General features: G+C 40.5%; 1 pseudogene; it reads right to left on the reverse strand.

The window, feature by feature from the left end:
• Positions 1 to 5,691: 5,691 nt before the first annotated feature.
• On the reverse strand, positions 5,692 to 9,020 carry LOC109568630 (diphosphoinositol polyphosphate phosphohydrolase 2 pseudogene; annotated as a pseudogene).
• Positions 9,021 to 9,303: the final 283 nt, after the last annotated feature.

The following is a 9,303-nucleotide window of genomic DNA, read 5'->3' on the forward strand; positions in this document are numbered from 1 at the left end:
GAAATTCATAATCATTAGGGTTTGGGGGAACAAACAATGGAAAGAATGTTTCGCTGGGTTCCTCCTATGAGCCTGGTGCTCTATGATTTTTACATAAATTGTCACATTTAATTCTCACAACAACCCTGGCATGCAGATATTTTTTTTATTCCCATGTTACAGGTGAGGAAACAGAGGGGAAATAATTTGCTCTGCATCACAACAGCTAGTAACTGGCAGAACTAAAATGTTTTAAATCCAAAAAATAAACTGCAGAGAAAATTACAAAGGAAGATAGCTGCAATGAATGATCATATTAATAAAATGTTGCATTGATTTCCTTTTGCTGTAAAAAAATTATGACAAACCCAATGGCTTTAAAACAACACATATTTATTCTCTCACAGGTCTTGTGACACCAAAATCAAGGTGTTGACACAGCTGTGCTCCTTCCAAAGGCTCTAGGTAGGGGAGAATCCGTTTCTTTGCCTTTTGAGCTTCTAGATATTGCCCACATTCTCTGGCTCAGGACATCCAGCCAGCAGTTATATCCCTCTGATTCCATGGTCACAGCCCCATTGCTCTGACTCTCCTCTCTTTTTTTTCTCCCTGTTAAGGACCTTTGTGACTAGAAGGGGCCCAGCTGCATAGCCCATGATAATCTAACCATGTCAGGATCCTTCAGCACATTGGTAAAGTTCCTTTTGTCCTGTAGGGTGATGTATTCACATTCTGAAGGTTAGAATGGGAACTAGTTTTTAAATTATTTACTTATTTATTATTATTATTTTGTTGTTGTTGTTGCACTGGGTCTTCGTTGCTGCGTGTGGGCTTTCTCTAGTTGTGGCAAGCAGGAGCTGCTCTTGGTTGCAGTGCCAAGGGCTTCTCATTGCAGTGGTTTTTCTTGTTGCAGAGCACAGGCATCTGCTAATCCCAAACTCTCAATCCAACTCTCTCCTACTCCTCTTTCCCTTGACAGTTCAGTTCAGTTCAGTCACTCAGTTGTGTCCGACTCTTTGCAACCCATGGACTGCAGCATCACCAACTCCCAGAACCTGCTCAAGCTCATGTCCATCAAGTTGGTGATGCCATCCAACCATCTCATCCTCTGTCGTCCCCTTCTCCTGTTTTCAATCTTTCCCAGCATCAAGGTCTTTTCCAATGAGTCAGTTCTTCACATCAGGTGGCCAAAGTATTGACAAAGTATCCCCTTGACAACCACCAGTCTTTTCTCTATGTCCCTGATTCTGTTTGGGGAACCATTATTATGTCTACTGAAGAGTTATAAAAACAAATTTATGATACAGTAATACATGTGATTCTTTAAAAATATATTAAATAACATGATGCATGCTGGACCCAATAACTACTGTAACATTTAAGTAATGTTTATTATAAATAATACTTTAAGATAGTTGCAAAAATTATAATGAAGTATATAACATATTTAATAAAGTATAAAACATCTGTTATTACTACTGGGTGGTCAATGTGAATAATACCGTGGTTTGTTTTCTCTGTCCATAATTGAAGATATTGCTGTATTTCAGTTGAAGGTTAGTGATAATGAAGATGTAATTTTTTCCCATTAAATTTTATGGACTTCCTAAATTTTATCCATGGACTCCAGGCAGTGGGGGGAAGGAAAATGGGCAGAAGACCATCTGCATTGAACCAATGAGCAAAATTCATCAAGGGTCAGTTTTGAGTCATGAAAATATGTGTCTAGCTTATTTTATGGATAAATACCTTATTTTATGGACTAAAACAAGGCTAGAACTTGAAGGTAAAAGTCTCATTTATTCAACAAATGTTTATTGCGAACCTTAAAGCAGTCCCTTGGCTGCAATGTGAGAGGACCATCAAAGTGGATTCTTCTATCCCCTATTGGAAAGAGCAGTCACTCGGAACCTTGGCTCTACCACTGTGTGACCTTGGATAAGTTATTTAGTCTCCCCATGTCAGTTTTCTCTTTTATGTGAGACATAAAGGTTCAGCTTATGTGATCTTCATCTTCACACCCAGCTCCAACAATCCATTCATGTACATAATATTGAATATTTATTGGTGGCTCAGATGGTAAATAATCCGCCTGCAAATCAGGAGACCCAGGTTTGATCCCTGGGTTGGAAAGATCCCTTGGAGAAGGGAGTGACTACCCACCTCAGTATTCTTGACTAGAGAATTCCGTGCACAGAGGAACCGGGCTGGCTACAGTCTATGGGGTCGTGAAAACACAACCGAGCCACTAACACTTTCCCTTTTTTCACTTTCACTGTTCATTTTAATGTTTCGTGAAAGTTGTGATTGCAATTTGTGAAGTCAATTCTTCTCTCCGGGCTGAGATTTAGACGACTGCAATATTGATGGGGATCCATCAGAGTATTTGGCAAAAATTTCATGAACTCCTTCACGAAGCTGAATACAGATGAGAAACTGTGAAGCACAACTGAGTCATCCTCTTACCTTCCGCTGAATTTACAGAAGCGCTCCTCAGTTTATACTGCCTAATGTTGTGGCAAGGAAGAGAAGGCAAGAACTAAAAAATTTTAAAAAACAAAAACATGGAAGCCTGAGAGGATAGGGTAAGGTAAGGTAAGAGATGCTGCCAGAAGTAATTTTCTGGGAGTCTAAATAGTCGATTTTTTTTATAGAAGCAGTGTGAATCATGGGGACCTGATATATTAGTTCAGTACTAAATTTAGTCTTAAATTTATTAAGCTAGTTATTAGGATTCCAGCCGTTGACAAATTACAGATTGCAAAAAAAGTGAATAGTTATTGGAGAAGAATTTTAGCAGTTCAATATGAATTGATGGCATTCTTCTAAGCCCCTCATTGCTTATTGATAAAGGTTATTTTAGATATCCAGTGATACCATCACTTTTAAAATGTTTAATTGCAGGATAATTGCTTTACAATATAATTGGCTTCCCTGATAGCTCAGTTGGTAAAGAATCTACTTGCAAGGCAGGAGACCCTGGTTTGATTCCTGGGTTGGGAAGATCCTCTGGAGAAGGAATAGGCTACCCACTCCTGTATTCCTGGGCTTCCCTTGTGGCTCAGCTGGTAAAGAATTTGCCTGCAATGCAGGAGACCTGGGTTCGATCCCTGGGTTGGGAAGATACTTTGGAGAAAAGAACAGCTACCCACTGCAGTATTCTGGCCTGGAGAATTCCATGGACTGTTTAGTCCATGGGATCGCAGTCAGACGCTGCTGAGTGACTTTCACTTCACTATTGGTAGTTTCTGCCATACATCAACATGAATCAGCCATGGGCATTCGTCTGGGTGAGCTCCCTGCATCACAGAGCAAATTCCCTCTGGCTCTCTATTTTACATATAGTAATGCACATGTTTTGGTGTTACTCTTTCAGTTGCTCTTCTCTCTCCTTCCCCTACTGTGTCCACAAGTCTGTTCTCTATGTCTGCGTCTCCACTGCTGCCCTGCAAAGAGGTTCGTTGGTGCCATCTTTCTAGATTCCATGTATATGTATTCATATACAATCTTTGTTTTTCTCTTTCTGACTTACTTCACTCTGTATAATAGGCTCTAGGTTCATCCACCTCATTAGAACTGACTCAAATGCATTCCTTTTAACAGCTGATTAATATTCCACTTTATATATGTACCACAACCTCTTTATCCATTCATCTGTCCGTGGACATCTAGGTTGCTTCCATGCCCCGGCTATTGTAAACAGTGCTGCAATGAACATTGGGGTACATGTGTCTTTTTCAGTTATGGTTCCCTCAGGGTATATGCTCAGTAGTGGGATTGTTGGGTCTCACCATAACTTTTCAGTGATGTAATTGCAAGCCCCAATCCATTCACTTTAGTGATGTGTTCTTTTTTTTGGCCATGCCAAATGGCACCTGGGAACTAAGGTTCCCCAACCAGGGATCAAACCTGTGTCCCCTGCAGTGGAAGTTCAAAGTCTTAACCACTGGACCACCAGTGATGTGTTGTTAAAACTAAAGTAATGTCTTCTGATTTGTCTTCTTTCTGAGCACATTTTCACATTTGGGTACATAGCTTGATTGCACAAAAGTTATATTGTATATCTTAATTATGCAAAAAAGTCAACAGGGCAAATAAATAATGCTGGTGCAGAGAGAACAATTGGACTTGACCATGAGCCTGAAAACTAGTAAATATTTATTGAGAATCTAATTTGGTTGCAGGCACTGGGCTGGGCAGGTACAGGGACTGCAGTGGGGCATTAGACAGGTACTACTTACTGCTTTTGGACAGCAGCAGGGGCTTACCTGGTTTTATTGTGCTTTGCTTTCTTGCTTCACAGATACTGCATTTTTGATAAATTAAAAGTTGGCAAACCTACCTCAAGCAAGTCTATCAGTGCTGCTTTTCCAACACTGTGTCTCTATCACATGATGGTAATTCTCTCAATATTTCAAACTTTTTCATTATTATATTTGTCATGATGGTCTGTGGTTAGTGATCTTTGATGCTACGACTGCAAAAGGACGATGACTTGCTGAAGGCTAAGATGATGGTTAGCATTTTTTAGCAAAAATGTATTTGTTAATTAAGGAATGCACATTGTTTTTTTAGACATAATGCTACTGCACACTTAATGGGCTAGTGCAGAGTACACATATAACTTTACATGTTTTACTGGGAAACCAAAAAAATGTGTGTGGCTGGGTTTATTGTGGTGAACTGAAGCTGAACCTGCAGTATCTCCAGGTGTGTCTGCACCTACTAGTAGGGTGAATCAATTAGCGAAGAAACAAATAACTACACAAGATAATTCCAGATCAGGGTAAGTACAACGGAGGAAATAAGGTAAGGATGAAGCAACAGAGAAGGGCTTGAGGAGTGGGGACGTCTTCCATGTTGCATATTCAGGAAAGGCCTCTCTCACAAGGTAGCATTTGAGCTGACTCTGAATGAGATCAGGGGCCAGCAAAGTAGAGAGTTAGGGGCAGAATATTCTAGACTATACCTGCTAGAAAAGTACATGCTCCATCTTGATGTAGTGACATGCCTGGCACAGACAATAAAATAGCAAGTGTTAAGAATTGAGACCAGGTGGAGAAGTAGGTAGGAGCCAGACCATACAGAGATTTTAGACCAGGATAAGGAATCTGGATTTTTTAAGTACAGTGGAAAGCACTGGGAATTTTAAAGCATGGGAACAATATGTGCATGTTTATAAGCTTTTACAGTTTCTTAGAATCATGAGTCTTTAGAACCTGAAGGTACTTTAGAGATTACTTGGTAAAGTTTTACTTACATATTAAGAAAAATTAAATCTCACAGGAGGTAGATGATGTATTTAAAGCCATACAGTCAGTAGATTTGCCCCAATTCTGGCTCCAGACCACTGTTCTTTCTGTTCCAGTACTTGGCCTTGCCATTGTAAGCCAGTACTAATGAGGAAGAATTTAGAACCTTCTTCTGAGTCTCTTTGAAAAACTGTTCTTAAGTTACAAGATGATCTATTAACAGGAATGCTGTAGTCATCAAGTTTTAAAACTAATTAATGCAAAGTCCTTGTTAATGTCCTGGGAAAAGTCAATACTAAATTGGGGTGTCAGTTGCACCATTGTCCCATGAACCCAATTATTTCATAGTAAGCTTCTCTACCTGTTCTCAAATCATCTAACATATAATCCTGGAATCCGAATTTTATAACTAAAGGGAATTCTGTGTTCATTTAGTCTACTCTTTTTTTTTTTTTTTAACTCATTTCCATTTTTTATTTGATGTTTCCAAATATAAAAAAAGTCAAGATTCTTACACCAATTATCTCAAATGAGACCATGCAAAGCAAAGTGTATACAACAATCATTTCCCCTTCAGTTCTGTGTGATTGACAGAAAATTGAATGGCATATGCCTGGTTGAAAAATTTCACCAGTTTACAAAAAAAAAAAAACCACCAACAACCCAGCAACAAACATGCAAGCCAGTTGCTACTTTGTGTCTACAAGTTACTTTATAAACTTTTTTAATTAGGAGGCACAATGAACTGAAAATTTTAGCTGCCCAAATTTATCTTTCTACCCCACAGAAAGCACAGGTGACAGTCCCAACACTCTGTAAACTCTGGAGAGTTGAGCTAGTAGACACTATTGGTTATCTACAGTAGGGTCAGCTCTTGAGTCTGCAAAAGTCGGCTTTTTCTCTTAACAGAAATAAGTCTCCTTAGGGCCTTTCCTGTAGGAAATTTTGCTAGGCTGGGTTCCAAAAGAATAATGAAGTGTGAAATTTAAAGTGTGACAACTGAAGTATTTTGATGCCTTATACAAATTTTTCCTAGTTGCACAGACTAAAGACAGGTGGTCTGCTAAACAGCACTGAAGAACATCCTGACCCAGTGGTACTACTTACTCTAAATGTTTCTGACCAAAGAAAATTATACAACAATATTTATAGGCTCACTTTTAAGAAATGGGCTGACATTAATACTGTACATATTTTACATGTCAAATACATAGTCCAGGAGTTTATAAAATAAGTTCATGCATTATTACCTCTAATAATATCATATACAAGATACCCAGCCCCCCTCCCCCAGTACTTCTCACATTTCAGGTGGACACAAGTCTTATATACAAAAACAATCCAGTTCTCTCTGCTGCCTTAAGTATATAATTTAAAGAAACTTCAGAGATTACTGAGAAAAAACTACAAAGTGTCAATCTGTGGGATTTAAAATGTTTCCTTAAAAAAAAAAAAAAAAAAAACACCACCCAGAATACATAACCTCTGTACAAAGAAAAATATAAAAATTCTAGATGATCATGTTTGATCACATTACATAATTTAGGATGATATGTCATTGGTTAAGTTTTTTTACTTTACTCATTCCTTTGACAGCATTCATTTGTGAACTAATATTTATATTTAGTTCAGCTGCATTTACGGCACAAGATCTCATTTTCAAAACAGTGGCACCAATTTTCCGTAAGTGTAACAGTATTCTATTTTTAGCAGCAATTATGTTTTAAAGGTTGACAATTTAGAGAACAAGTGTGTAACTATGCTTACTTTCTACTTTATATTCACCAGTTATGATGTTTACAAAAAGCTAATGGCTACATATGGAATCATCTTTCACTTTACCCCACCTCATTTCTCGCTTGGTCAGCAAAGTACAGACAAGGTATTCATGTGTTTCTGTTAGGTGGGATTCTTGGATTTAAGTGAATATAAAGACAAGTGTAAGACAAATTCTTAGTCCAGGTATGTTCCAGAGCCCCAGTATTTAGTTACATAATACCTACTGACCAGCTATAAAAGATGAGATGTTCTAAGGTGCCTTAACAATCTAGGTCTGTAACAGCTGAACAAGGCCATTTCACTCAACTGTGATGCAGTCAGCATCGACTGGCCTTTACCAGCAAGTTTAACTGATGTCACTAAATTAGAAAACCAAATGTTTTTAAAATTAGTTTACACTGAGGGACGTATAGTTCTCATGTATTCTGTGTGAAGAGAGATTATGGATAAAGGGAACTGGCCATGGAGCATGTTAACTCAAATTCTAGGAGTACAGTTTTCATGATAAGATGTTATCTACTACATGCAATTTGCTTATAGTACCTGCCTAACAATCACTAGCTCTATAGAGTTCAACTTTGTCTTAAAGTGACTGTTGAGTCCCTTTACGGGAATTGGCCATATCAGGTGATGTAATACCACTTGTGAAAATTGAGACAAGTTGACAAATTCCTGAAAATAGGATCATATAGAAAAAACAGTCCAAATCTGGGATCTATGAATTAAAATTGTGATCCTATGAAACAAGTTTTTGGGTTCATGGACTGCTTTAATATCAAGAATTATTGTCATAAATTCCCAAAACAGAAGGATTTGTTGAGTATGTGAAAATGATTTTGTGTGTGTGTGTGCTTTGTAAATGACAAAACAATTTGAGGGGGGAAAACATACCCACAAATAAGTTGATGTGACAAAACCCACAGACTAATGGCAAATGGACAAACACGGAAAAACAATATGCTGTGAAATGCCAACCAATATAACACGGTGGGTGGGTGGACTGGAGTAAGGGGGGTAGAGTTAAGGCATCTAAAAAAAATTCCACATGGCTTTGGCTTATTAAAATATTTTACACTATCTTTTTTTTTTTTTTTTAAGAAGATTTGAAAGCATCTAAAAAACAGGCAAATTATTTGAAAATCCTGCATGGCAAATTCAGACAGTTTGCAAGCGTCATTCAGATGTTTGTCAAGGATAATAAAGAAGCCTCTGCCCACAAGACTGCACAGGGTGGAAGAGGTCTTTCCGATTCTCTCTATCTTACACTAGACGGCAGCCCAGAGGTCCATGCAGCAGTTACAAACAAGGTGTTACTGTCTGGAAGGGAAGGGACTGAAAAGTTTCCATTGGTGGGAGAACAACCCAGCTTTAGTTTTTCTAGATACTCTGCATGTACAGGCTTATGGCACTGGAGAACTTTGATGGCATCTTCTACTTTGAACCACTCTCTCTTCCTTCCTATATTAACAGAATCTTCCCAGTCTTCTAATATTTCAGTGACAGTAAGAACATACACGTATGTTCTGTGCTTTCGGTCTTGGTTCTCAAATATGCCCAGGAGTCTGCCCAATTTTCCTTTTACTCCAGCCTCTTCGTAAACCTCCCTTACAGCAGCGCCATCAGGCTCTTCCTCAGGCTCCATTCCTCCTCGGGACAATCCACTGGTCTGGATACCGACTGCTGCTCACCAACAGGACCTCGTCCTCCTGCTCGCTCCGGAAGCACAGGCACGCCGCCCGCTTCTTCTTCTTCTTTTTTTTTTTACGCCGCCCGCTTCTTGAAGCCCTCGCGGTCATAGGTCCGCGTCTGGTTGGGCTTGAACTTCATCATAGAGGCGGGTTCTTGCTGCCGCTGCTGCCCGGGCCGCCGCCACCCCCCCGGGCAGTGGGGTCGAGGGCGAATCGGGGCGCAGGGAAGCGAGGAGGCGGCGAGGGGAAGGGCAGCGAGGCCGGGTCAGTCCCGGAGCAGACAACCGCTCCGACGCGGGGCAGAGCGCGAGCGTCGCTCACTGGAGCCCGGGTGCCGGGGGGGGGGGGGGGGGGGGGGGGGGGGGCGCGGGGCGGGGGGAAGCGCCGCCTCTGCTCGGGCGTCCGCCGCTCTCCATGGAGCCCGCCGCACGCTCGCCTCCGCTCCCTCCTGCTGCCGCCTTCGCTGCCGGAGAAAGCGAGGCTCCAGGCTCGCGCCACGAGGAGACAGTTGCAGGAACCGGCGCCGACTGGGCAGCAGCGCCGCGGCCTAGTCTACTCTTTTTAACAAAGAAATGGATTAACCTGTGTTCCTCTCTGAGCACACT

This window comes from Bos indicus, chromosome 14, assembly GCF_029378745.1.
Source record: "Bos indicus isolate NIAB-ARS_2022 breed Sahiwal x Tharparkar chromosome 14, NIAB-ARS_B.indTharparkar_mat_pri_1.0, whole genome shotgun sequence".
Classification (NCBI taxonomy): domain Eukaryota; kingdom Metazoa; phylum Chordata; class Mammalia; order Artiodactyla; family Bovidae; genus Bos; species Bos indicus.